Source organism: Apis mellifera, linkage group LG1, assembly GCF_003254395.2.
Source record: "Apis mellifera strain DH4 linkage group LG1, Amel_HAv3.1, whole genome shotgun sequence".
NCBI lineage: Eukaryota > Metazoa > Arthropoda > Insecta > Hymenoptera > Apidae > Apis > Apis mellifera.
The window spans coordinates 1,588,788-1,602,266 of NC_037638.1; the positions used below are offsets into that span (position 1 = coordinate 1,588,788).

At 34.7% G+C, this 13,479-nt stretch overlaps 1 protein-coding gene and 1 long non-coding RNA gene across 2 annotated transcripts in view; one reads left to right on the plus strand and one right to left on the minus strand.

Moving 5' to 3' along the window:
• Positions 1 to 13,479, plus strand: part of LOC100576700 (class A basic helix-loop-helix protein 15) — a 152,615-nt gene that overhangs the window by 96,789 nt on the left and 42,347 nt on the right. The window lies entirely within an intron of this gene.
• LOC113219393 lies at positions 2,475 to 4,450 on the minus strand. The gene is made up of 3 exons (XR_003306491.1): positions 3,855 to 4,450; positions 3,382 to 3,482; positions 2,475 to 3,241 (listed from the first exon to the last, which is right to left on the minus strand). It is a non-coding gene; the product is annotated as an uncharacterized LOC113219393 (long non-coding RNA).

Consider the following 13,479-nt stretch of genomic DNA (forward strand, 5'->3'; position numbering starts at 1 on the left):
TAGAAATTATGCGGTTGTGCCAGGCATATTATTATATCGCATAGATATAATAATATCGTTGTCAATGCACGGCAAGTATTAATCCATATTGCATCAGTCGATCAATATAAACATCGTATAATAAACGCGTCCAAGTATGAAATACCGTTGCATATCATTATTATAAATCGTCATAAATAGAAAGGATATATAAACCATTTCAAAACCGAGAGAATAGACATTTTTCGAAAATTTTTTTAAGTCGAATCATTGGCAAGGAACAATTATATATATACATATATATATATATATTCGTTGGATGTGTATGTGTTATGTATTTGAAAAGGAGAGAAAAACTTGAAGAAGGATGACACGGATAATCGATAGGATGGAACGCGTGACAAGTGAGACGAACCTTTACACAAATGAAACAATAGACCGTTCTAAAACACGGGCGTGATCTCATAAAGAGTAACGAGGCATCCATTTTGGCAGATGCTTATTACACTCTCACGGATTTGTGCGGTCGTCGAAGGCGAGGATAATGGACGCGGTGCCCGCAGCGTTCCTTTGACTCGGCAAGAATTTAACTCAAAACGTTACACTCGTCGGTGTACACACCTATTTTCTGCATTCTAACGTTCCACACGATCGTCCTCGTGCATCTGCATACACCACGGCCACGTGTTACAGCGATCTCAAATCGGCCGCTATTTACCAACTGTATTTAATGTATTTTTTTATTTTGATATTTATCATGACGCGATGCCATTCGAATACACGATATATTCTGTCCATAACCGACAGAACATTGTTAATTTTAAAAACAGAGTTAAGTGATTTCGTTTTTACGCGAGGTGATTATATTCGCTTTAATTTAATTGTTAATAAAGATAACTTCGTTAATTCTGAAACCGGTATTCGAATAATTGAAGCCTGTTGAACGGATGTTAAACGGAAATTTAGAAAATTCGTAAGGATTTGTCAATGATTGAAATGATACAATGTGGAATAGAATTTCATAACATGAATTGAAATATAAATGAATCTAATACTACGTAATATATTATTGCATAACTGTACTAAATAAAATATTCTTTTTAACATATTTACACTTTTTCATTAATGCTTTAACAAACGATGATCTTGTTCACTTCATTCACTTTGCATGAAATATAATCAATTTAATAAATATCTTCGAATAATTTTAGACAAAAACCTAACCTCTTTTTTATAACTCTCAACTCGTAGATGAATCGTACTAAGTATACATATTACAAGTGTATCTAAGTGATATATAATGATATAAAAAAAAAAATTTGTTTTTTAATAATTTTTTGCAATTCCTAGTACATTTGCACTTTTTTGTCGACGCTTTAACGTGTGACAGCTTATTTACAGAAATCAGTCACTTATAAATACTCTCGAATAACTTCAGACAAAAACCTAACCTCTTTCTAATAATTCTCAACTCGTAAATGAATTTAAGTAATACTTAATGTATAATATTACTGTAATAATATTTAAATTTATTACGAATAAATTTAAACGAAATTTGTTTTCTACATTTCACAGTTCTTAGCACGTATTTACACTTTTGTGAAAAGATCGATCAATTCCCATACAACCAATTTAATAAATATCCTCGAATGATTTTAAAAAACAAAAATCTTTACCTTTTATCTTTTTATAACCCAACTCGTAAATGAATCTAAATTACCGTATATACATCTAAATATTTCTGTCGATGCTCCAACGAATGACAGAGGTTCTCGTTCGTCAGTGGTTGGTCAATTCGCGTATATAACGGATACTAATTTAATAAATATCCACGAATAAATAATTTTATAGAATTTCGTAATTTTCTTCGAAGGCAGAAACCTTTACCTCTTTCTACCAGCCCAACAACGGCAAGTCGTTAATTGCACGGAAAGGACATTAAATATACAAGTTTCTTCGATCATTTTCTATGATTCATAGAAACCCTGGAGGTTGGACAATAGATAAATCCGGTTACGTCCATCGGCTGCGCTCTTTCAGCCGCAAATTGCGGCATGAAATCTCTCGTGCGCAGTCATGCACTTCTTTGAAAATAGTTTCTCCGATTAATCGGTTTGCCATCGAGTCGAATGTAACGGAAAGGTTATGGCTGTTTTATTAAGAAACAAGAAGGGAGGGAGGGGAATCGATCAGAGAGACAGTGGAACATGGCGAATAAAAAAAACTCGAGTCGGGAAGAATTCGCTTTCTAAACTATCTTTGCAACAGTTTCTTTGCAAAAACTGTTTATAAAATAGAATGTGTATGTCTGACTACACATTCTATTTTCCATATATTTACTTTACCTTGCTATGTCATCAATTGCATATAAGGACAAAAAGTATGTTTCAAAAGTTCAATTTTCCTATTTTAATGATGAACAGTTATATTTTTTATTTATTTATTCACTTTTTCTATACAATGTATATGTTTCTCCCTTTTTCTTGGCAAATGAATTTTAAATTTATACTTTTTATGAGTATATTTTCTCATTTATCATGAAATAATCTCCTTTCTTTGAAACATCCATAATCAGAAATCCGTTCTTCTATACAATTTACATTGATACTTTCATGAGTTCACAGATTATGATCTTGATTCAAGTTGCTGCGTTCATTGAAAGGAACATTTGGAATATTACCATGTAGTTATAAGTTGCCATTTAAAAGACAGAGACTTTGACATTCTGCTAGTGAAAAAATTCTGTTTTCCACTTTTTATTATACCGTAGGAAAGGAAACAGATTCATTGAAGAATCATGGACGATCGATAATTGCCTTAAATAATTGCGGATCCAACAGCAGTGTGTGCTGTCGTTAATCATCGGTTTAATTGAAATGAAACAGCAATTTTCAGGAAAGGCGTGCGCGATCCACGCAACGTTTCTTCTTCTTCTTTTTTTTTTTTTTTATAAAGCCCAAGGATCGAAAGAGAGAAATGAGTTTTTCGACGTTTCTCGATGACATTTTACAACGCGTATGAGGACGCGTAATAATTTCCTCCTTTCGTAATCGGTGACAAGATGGCTCGTGTCTCCTCACGCCTTCTTTATTTCCTTTTCGATGCAACCGATGGGCACGTCGCTTTTATGATTCAACCGCACGCCCGTTTTGCAAGTATTGGGACGTTGGCTAACGAGGTAAGTTAACCGATGGCCAATTAGTTTCGAAGAACTGGCTTCGGATGGAAGTCGAGAAAAGCCAAGGAGAACAATAAGAGAATCCTGTAATCGAGTAAATAATTGAACCTCGCGGCCAATACGGAGTGTTAATTTCGAAAATTTTATTTTTATCCGATTTCTTTATTCGAACAATTCGAATAAAGAGTTTATTTGGTTAAGTTTTCAAATAAATGGCTTCTTACCGTTATTTCTTCGCTGCACTGATCTTTTTTATTTGTCACATATGTCCGTTGAATCTTTATTTTTGATGAAGGTTTAAGGAAATTTATGCAGGCTTTTCTTTCTGGAATCAAGGAAAGGAAACTAAGACTTCGAATTCTCTCTCTTTTAAATTTATACTTATAATAAGATGTAAATATACTTATTCTCTTAATTTAATGTACTTTTATAATAAATTTAGTAACAATTATACGAAAAAGAATATTGAAATTTAAGAAATATTAATTTGTACCCATAAAATGTGAAATAATTCTTCCTAACCTCTTCAGGAACGGTTGTCAAGACATCAAGAAGACAAGGTTAGGATAGTTTCAAAGTATACTGATTGTCAAGTAAAATAAAATATTATCATGAGTTTTTTTTTTGTTTTTAATTATTAAAAGAATTCTTCAACAGATTTTAATCTCTTTGTAATAAATATAAACACATACGTTACCTCGATAATAAAAATACGCGAGGATTGAAATTGGCCGATACGAGAAATGAATCTATTCTCTCTCGTTACACGGGAATCACTTGGAATGAATAAAACATTGGAAAGGAGCAGTTTTCTCGGCGAACGAGCCCTGTTTTCCGCACGGATGGCCGTAAAATGGCGAAAATGCAAATTCGCGCTACCTAAACGCCGTCCATTCCGTTGCAAATTTGCTCACGGTGTGGGCTGGCGTGGTGCGGTTACGAAGAAATTCGCTTGGGACACGTCACGGTGCTCGAACCGGCCTTTCGACATCGCTATTCGTCCGTTACAGGTGTAACCGTTCGCTCCTTCTAATGCAACCGACTCTGATGCATTGTTTCCATCGTGGCCAAGATGATTCGCTATGAGTCGCTACTGTCGCTACTGATCGCTCATCGAGAAAAAAAAAGATCGAACTCGAGGTGAACTAGGTAATCGGATTAGAATAGAGATATCGAGATTTGTTTTCCTTGGAAAAGTAATTTCTCAAGAATGTGATGATAGGTTATGTTTAGAAAAATTTTATGCGAAACGAGTAAGAGAATTTCCTATTTTTAATAATACGTAGAAATGCTTTATTTAAAAATGAACAGAAAAGTTTCACGTAAATTAGGATAAAGTTTAAAATTATATATATATATAATAATATTTATAATGTACATTCGTAACTGTTATAATTGTTATCTGCTTCGGATAATAAATTATCGAAACAACTTTGTACTTAACCTATAAAATTTTTTTCAATCATCTTTTCAATCGTTTATTGCATGTATAAACAAAAATTAATAATACGTTAGAGTTCATTTTAAATATATAACGACGAAAAAAAAGAAAAGAATAATCAGAAAGTTATCGGTAAAACAGCATAAATATATTCTTATCGATCTACCGTGATGTCAAAAAAAAGAAAGAAAAGAGGACACCGTGGCGAGGTTTCCAGGGGAAGAGAAGCAGTGTTTGTAAACTTTTCCAACGAATAATGAATTTTTTATCCGTGTACGGTATACGAGGATGAATATGCATGAGCATATTAAGTATAACGGTCGCAATCATCGACTTATGCCAGACCGAAATGACGCGGGTCGTTAATTTATCTCGATAGCCCTTGTGCGTATATACACGTACACACGATAATTTGTAGCAAGCAATATTTGGTCCGCAAGCTTTGAAATGGTAATAAGGCAACAGGCTTTATCAAACGTCACGACCGACTCGGTAGATCGACCAGCCTTTCACTCGAACTCGAAAATTCTTTAGAAACAACAGTACACCTGATAACCTGAGTCCCTGATCCGATATCATTCACTCGGCAATGCCTTTCGATTCCTAACCTTTTTTCCCTCTCGATATCGTGGATCGTATCGAAGAGCAACGCGCACTCCCGTGAAATTCGGAAAGGAAACGAAGAGACGAATTTGGCAGCGACGTGAGTACATTGTAGCAAAGTCGTTCGTTTTGTTTACTATATTTCGTTTCGAAAGGTTTTACAAAGGAAATTATCAAACTTCATTGATCACACGCACACACACACACACACACACACACATACACGTTATGCACATAATCTTCAAAGTTGAAAAAGTTGGAAATTTGAAGCTGTTTGTCAACTTCTCTATTTTGCCACTCTGATTTCTAGTTTCTTTCTACGAGAGAAATCTTGAACTCCTTTTAAAGAAGTTTTCAGTCGGTAAAAAAGAAAAACTGTATTGGAACGTTCTTTTCACCGTTTCACTGATTCTCGATATTTCGATGACGATTCAAGAATATCCGAAGCATTCTGAACGTTATTTCCACCATTTCGAATATCAAGATACAGAAAAAAAACTTTGAACGCGATCGAGAGTTAGGTTAGAATTATCGAACTTCGAAATAAGTCGGTGAAACTAGTAATTCGAGAAAATAATTTTTACCCGATATTATGGACGCGTTTGCACAGATACTAATCTAAATATATAATCGGAAATGAGCGTGTCGACGATCTCGTGAGGTCAAGACTGCCCCTCTTTCCACGGGACCTTGGCGAACGTCCAGCCTCGCGCATAGTTAAACTAACCTCGCCCAACCTAACCTCACCTTGCGCAGACTCTCACCTTCTGCTTTCCTTCTTTCCCCGTTATTTCACCGCGGAAGAGGATACCATCGCCATCGTTTCTGCTCTATTCTAAGCTGTTGCGCCTCCTTTTCTGAACAAGCCTCTTGTCGATTTCTTCTTTTGTTCCCAAGTGCACTTACTTTCGCCGCGCTTCCATCCTCTCTTGAATAATCGTGATATTCTTGCTTCTCTTTTTTTTTTCGAGCTCCTTTCAATTTTTTTTTTTACAAATAACTTAATCTTTATATACTTTTTATTTTTATTCAATTCTTATCGTTCGCTTTGAATCGCCTCTCTCTCTCTCTCTCTCTCTCTCTCTCTCTCTCTCTCTTCCTTTCCTTTTCGAGTCCTTGAAGAGGGAGAGCGAGTTTTTTGTTTATTTTGAATAATTCCATACTTCTTTTCCTCACTCTCGACATTTCTTTACTCGAATTATTAAACGGAATTTTATTTCAATCCGCATTTTTTTTTTTTTCGTTCGATAACAAGTAATTGTAAACTATTCTCGGATCGGCTGCGTGCTCGAATCAATCTACGACGATGAGGCATCGAGAGATGCCTGTGTCGCAACTGCTCGCAATTTCTACGAAATCGGTAAATTTACTTCAATTTCCTTCCAATCTATCCGTCTATATCCATCGATTGCAACTCTCGATTCTCGAACAGATGCGCCTGATGATCGTTTCGAATCTCAAATTGGATTGGACGATGAACAAGGAAACAATCAGAGAGAAAGAAGACGTCTTCTTCCTCGTTCTTCTTTCGCCATTCTCTCATTATCCGTAATATTATTCTTTCCCTACGTACACGATGATTTATAATTTTAAAAGATACTATTATTCTACGAATTTTAATTTCCTCGAATTTTTTCTTTAATATTGCAATTACAATTTTTACTCTCCTTTATTTATATTATGTTTTTTTTTTTATTAGAATTTTAAAAATTGAACGAAAGGAATAATTTTTAACCATAATCTCCGTGTGACTTTAATAAAAATCTATATAACGGCATATTTTCTTCCTTTCCTTCGCGTTCACAATTCTTCATCAATGAAAGATTAAAGCTGAAACGATAACAAACTCCTTCAAAAATTTCCCTCCAATTACTATTAATAATTAATACAATAATTATTCAGAAAAATTTTACAAGGATAAAAAATACAAAGAAAATATCATATATAAATATTTACTTTATTAAAATTTATTAAAGATTTTGTATAAATTATTTAAAAAAAAAAGAATTAACAAAGAAATGGCTACAGAGACTCGTCTTCGCTCGGTTTATATTTAAGGACGAATCCAATCTGAACGTTAGAGTGGAGGGGAGGGGAGAGAGGAGAGGAGTAGGGGGGGGGGGCACGTTGAGAGTCGGTCAAGGCCTCTCGTCCCTTTTCTCTCTTTCCCATGCCTCTCTTCTTCCTCCTTCCATCCGCTTCGGTCAACCTCCTTCACCTTTCATGGTCTTCGTGCCGTCTAATTACGTATTGTCTAACGGCTCGTAAGTCCATGCCACCGCCCCTTCCACCATCCCTGCGTCGTCCCTGTTTGACCGACGGATTGTCAACCGACAATGCGTGATTACGGTAATACCTGACGTAATGTTACGTCACCGGTCAACGGGCCGTAAATGGCGGCCGCGTTTTAATAATGGCTGTCGACCGGCCAACCGGAAGTCGACGAACTTTCGTCGCCTCCTCTCGATTCAGGAGAAATTTCAGAGAGAGGAGAAATTGTATTAAATCTACGCGTTCAAGTGGAAAATTTTTCAATCGAATTAGAAAATATATCGAAATATCGAGTTGAAAACAATTGAACGTAATGTATATGAGAGTAATGACTCGTATTAATTTTTTTTTTTTTTTTTTTTACGCATTTATATGCAAAAATATACGCGGAATACGAATTGCACAGAGTTTACACATGTCTCTGTGCAAACTCAATTTCATTGTTTGCATAGAAAATTTTAATAAATAGCAATCTAAAACCGCCAGCGAATTTTAATAAAAATCTTCTCGCGAAGGATAAAGATAAAATATTTTTTGTTGACGAAAAAAAGAATTTTTTTTTACGCGACGGGATATTAAAAAAGATTAAATGCTCATTTTTTTTTCCTTATCTCGCGCTATTAAAGTATATGTTTCAGTATCAATTTCGTGATTCATTGTATATTGGCAATTACGATAGTATTGTGTATCATGGAAATGATTAAATAATGATTATTCGTTCGTTATAAAAATAAATATTAATTCTCGAAATTAATTCGAGGAAAAGAAAGGAAATAAAATATTGAAGCTTTGAAAATAAAAATGTTCAAAGAATTCGGCGATTTTATTTTTTTTAACTTATATTTTCTTAAAGATTAAAATCTTTTTTTTTTTTAAAGAAGAAAAGTTGTGTTGTGATCGTGTTGCATAAAAGAAGGAAATTAACGTCGCGTTCGTGCAATGGATGAATTCCTTTCTCGTAAAGCGCGCGCAAATTTTTTTCCTTCCTCTCTTGTGATAAATAGTCTGTTTATACTGTCACCGTTCAGTGCCTCTATTTATGAATCATTGGAAGTGAACGCTTTCACTTCCTCGCGGCCAGAAGAATCGTTTTTTCGCTCTGAAAAACATTGACCGTTGCGCGAAACCACGTTAAAATGTTAGTTAACATGCTTCCACGCCTAATAATTATCGTGGAGAAGGGGAAGGAACGAAGAAAAGTACGTTCCGCCTTAATAAATTCTTCAACTTTGAATACGTGAAAATCAATATCGAATTTGAGGTTAAAAACAAGTTAAAAATCTTCAGGAAATTCCATTCCACGCCAAAAGAGGAGAGAGAGAGAGAGAAAAAGAAAAAGAAACGATTAAAAAAAGTCGAAAAAGTAACTAATTAAAAATTTCGAATAAAATTACTTTAAATAATTACTTGAACTAAAATGATTGAAACTATTATAATCGATCAGTTTTTCACGTAATCTCATTACGTTTCGAAGAATAAGTTATCGAAGTAACTTCAACTATTAATAAATTTTGCCCATCACCGAAAAGAAACTAACCGAGGGTCGATAAACTCGAGCGAACACGCGTGTGATTCGGCCCCGCCTTCAATCCAAGCCTAGATCGGACACGAGTGGTGACACACGATCGGTCAGATCGCAGCCCGATTACGTTGGACAATACGTAATTAAGGAACGTAAATAACGGAAGGTGAAGGAAGGCGGTTGGGCGTAGAGGTGGGACGGATTGATGGAGGGGAGGAGATAGAGAGAGATAGAAAGAGAGAGAGAGGGAAAGCGGCGAAAGAGAGAAGGATAAAAAACGATGGTAGAGAAGGGCCTTGACCGAAGCGATGCGTGACCATCGGCCGGTATAGACAAACGTACAACAGAAGAGCGATTCATTGGGCCAGGAATGTCTGTATATACCGTTATACGACGATCGCTTGTTGCGACCGCTGTGACGATCGATAAACGGAGATATTTTTGACGAATCGTTCGAACAAATTTTCTTCGATTCAAAAAGTTGAAAAATTGGTGGGATGACTTAGTAAAGTTTGCTAGGATGAAGTATTAACTTCATTATCGACCGGTTAAGAGTGTTTATACGTATAACGAAATTGTAAATTAAACTAAATACTAGGGTTTGGGGAGAGGAAAAATTGTTTCTATTATTCATTATTTTTTGTCTATTAGTAAGAAACGATGGAATTCTCTAAGAGAGAGGATTCTCACCACAGTTTGAGAACCTTTAATTCTAGTCCACACAAATTACGAAGCGCGATCATTGAAAAATTGGTGGCAAGGCTTAGTAAAGTTTTATCAAGTTTGCTAGGATGAAGTATTAACTTCATTATCGACCGGTTAAGAGAGTTTATACGTATAACGAAATTGTAAATTAAACTAAATATTAGGATTTGGGGAGAGGAAAAATTGTTTCTATTATTCATTATTTTTTATCTATTAGTAAGAAACGACGGAATTCTCTAAGAGAGAGGATCCTCACGACAGTTTGAGAACCTTTAATTCTAATCCACATAAATTACGAATTACATTTTTCTCTCGATATTTCGCGCTTGGGAATAAAAATCGTTCGGCGTCTATCAATTTATTAGCCTTATTAGCAATTACCGGGGAACGTAGAGAAAGTTGGTTTTAATTCGCGAAGGAAATTAAGACCTCGATTTCGACTGGATGGATTCCTATTTTTTTTTTTTTTTCACATCGACGAGAATAAAGGAGGAAGGACCTATCCCCTCCCCCTTTTATCATTCTCGAGCTTTTTAGAAACGATACTCTCGCCAATAATTTGTTTGTAATAACGATAACCGCAGGTCTCACCGTCTCTACACTGTGTTTCGTCGTTTCACGGAAGTTATTAAATTACGCAACGAAGCTTGCGCTTCCTGGTTCTTGATTAACGTTGAAAAACGAGAGCCCGAATATTGCGCGCCTCTAATAAAAACTATTGGATACTTTTTCGAACTCTTTCTCCCTCCCTCCCTCTCTCTCTCTCTCTCTCTCTCTCTCTTCCTTTTTGTTTTGTAACGTTCGATCGATCAGGAATGTTGGGGCAATAAAATTCCTGCCTTTCGTTAATGAATTATTTACGCGTTGCATTGGAAAGATATTGTTACGAATACCGAATAGATTTCACGGAATAGTTTGGCCTCGAGCGGAAATCCAACGACTACCGGATACTACCCTCGTCGGCCGGAAGTCGAATCGATCGATTCCTTGGAAACTGGATGGGCACAGTTTGTTTTTTAAAGAAGAGAACGAAACGAGGCGTAAATAAATTTAAAGTTTGGAAAAAAATTTTAGTTTATCTTAAAACATGGATTATCGAAATAAAAATATCGAATCGAAAATATATTTCTAAAAACACGATAATACTTTTCGTAATACTTTTCGCGTATACCACGAAATATGTAAAATTTATAATAGATCCGCGAAATTCAGCGTGAAATTAAAACGCAAATGGATAGATCGAGCGATTCGCTTCAAAGTTGTTGTACTAACGATCGCTTGCGAAAAAAACTTTTTTAGAAATTTTTTTTCGTTTTAAATTTTTATTTTTCCGTAGAACGAAAAATTAGGATATACAACAAATGTTAAATTGAATTGTTGCAAAATTAGATCATCATTCCGTGTAAATATATATGATCCTATAATTCCCTCTCAGAAAGAGATAACCTCAATTTAATCGAGTTAAAAAAAACGGCAATAATTTATTAATCGACAAAATTCGAATTATTCCTTAAAGAAGCTGGAACGAGGTCGCTGAAAAGGATTCTCGAAAGCTGTCAGCGGCCCAGTTTCGTCGATCGTGCAACAGTTCTCGATCGTTAAAATATGATTAGAAAACTAGCAGAGCGCCAAGTAGATTAATATCAACGATTCGCCGCGAGATTCGCGCCTTCTGTGCCAGCCAGCCAGCCAGCCATTGAAATCTCTCTCTTTCTCTCTCTTTCTGTCTCTGTCCCCCCTCTTCTCTCCTTCCCCCACCACGCCCCTCTCCAACGTCGCGCGGAGCTTATCTCTCTTTGCAACAGGTTGCACACCAATTGGACAAACATTATTTTTCGTCGAATTGGAGAAATGTTATGTTTGCTCGTTAATAACAATACAGCGAACGTATCGAAGGTCGAGATCGATTCGAGGATCGAAAGTGGGGCAGGGAGGAGAAAAAGTGGGGGAAATTTGGTCAGAGTGGAATTTTGAACTTTGTTATTTTTTTTTTTTCGAATGTTAAAATAGTTTAAGATCATTATCTTGTTTAAAGTATGTATTAATCTTGATATAATAGTTTTTACTTTTGCACGTGTATATATTATAATTATTTTTTAAATGGAATCTCTATGGATGCAGTTATTTTTTTTTTTTATAAAAGAAGTATCGAGATGTTTAAAAAAAAATCTTCGGTTCAAAAGATATTTTTAACAACTTGAAATTCGTAGAGATTGTCACGCGAAAGATGAAGAAACGATATATTGTACGTCCTCGTGTCTTTTATATGATAATGCGTTTTACGAACATTCGTAAAATCGACGTAAATAATATTTTTCTTTTTTTTTCTATAAGAAATAACGAATTGCGTCCATTAAGAGACGAATGATTTCCATAAAAAATTATTTCAATTACGGATGTATCTCGAAACGATTTTTTTTTTCTTTTTTCTTTTCCGTATCGTAAATCGATAAATTTTGAAAATTCACTTTAAAGACAGGCAACAAATATCTCTTATCAAATTTGAAATATCATTTTTTCTATGAAAAATGAAATAAATTAAAGCAATAATAAATAGCATAATAAATTAATAATAAATTAAAGCAATTTATCATTTGAAGAAAATAAAAGAAAAATAATTAAATAAAAAATGGACTCTGGATATACAAAATACACAAATATACAACAGGAAGGGAAAGAAAGAAGAAAAAAAAACTAAAGCTCGAAACTTTGAAAATAAAAAAAAAATAATTAAATAAAAAATACACTCTGGATATACAAAATACACGAAATATACAACAGGAAGAGAAAGAAAGAAAAAACTAGAGCTTGAAACTTTGAAAATAAAAAAAAAATAATTAAATAAAAAATGGACTCTGGATATACAAAATACACGAAATATACAACAGGAAGGGAAAGGAGAAAAAAAAACTAGAGCTGGAAACTTTGAATCGAAATGTTACTACGAGCCACCTGCGCGACGACTTAATCGCATTAACACGATCGCGTTTCCTACGAAGAACCGAGTGACCGAAGGTGCTCCCATCTCCCGGGAGCTCGGCTTCCTGGTAAATCGACCGCTATAATCCGAACAATTACCGGTTATCCAAGAATCGTGATTGCTGAAGTTCGACAATCAATCGTAGAGGGAGGAACTTAGTGAAAGGAGAAACTCTTGGGTGAGAGAGATTGAAGTGCGATCGAGATCCGCGGAAAAAAACCTCCGATCGTAAAAAGAGATAAGAAATTGCTTCAAATTGCCGCGCTCTCGTGTGCGTGCGTATATATACATATCTCTATACTTTGCACGATGTATCTAAAATGAGATACGCTTCCTCCTGCGAAATTATATATATATGTGTGTGTTTGTGTATGTTTGTTGTCCTTTTTCCAACGGAATATGTCCTTCGTTTTTTCTCCCGCTCTTCGCGTAACCGTTTAGATTATATTCGGAAGCTACTCGTTTTAGGTTAGGTTAGGGTTCTGGAACAGTCGATAATATTATATATTTTTATAAAATTGATGTATCTTTATCATAATTTTTGAATTATCGATTATATATATAAGAAAATAATTTATTATTTTATAATAGTAATAAGATATAATTTCTTAATTTTTCTTTTAATATCTGTAAAGAAAGTTATTTTCGATATATATATTTTTCTATAACAATATCTCAAATTTCGAAATATTCGCAATCGAATGATAACGAATTCGGAATATTTCCTCGCGAAACTATAAAAAATAATTAATAAGTATCGTAATAAATAATTTTCAAAGAATATAAACACGTCTATTAAA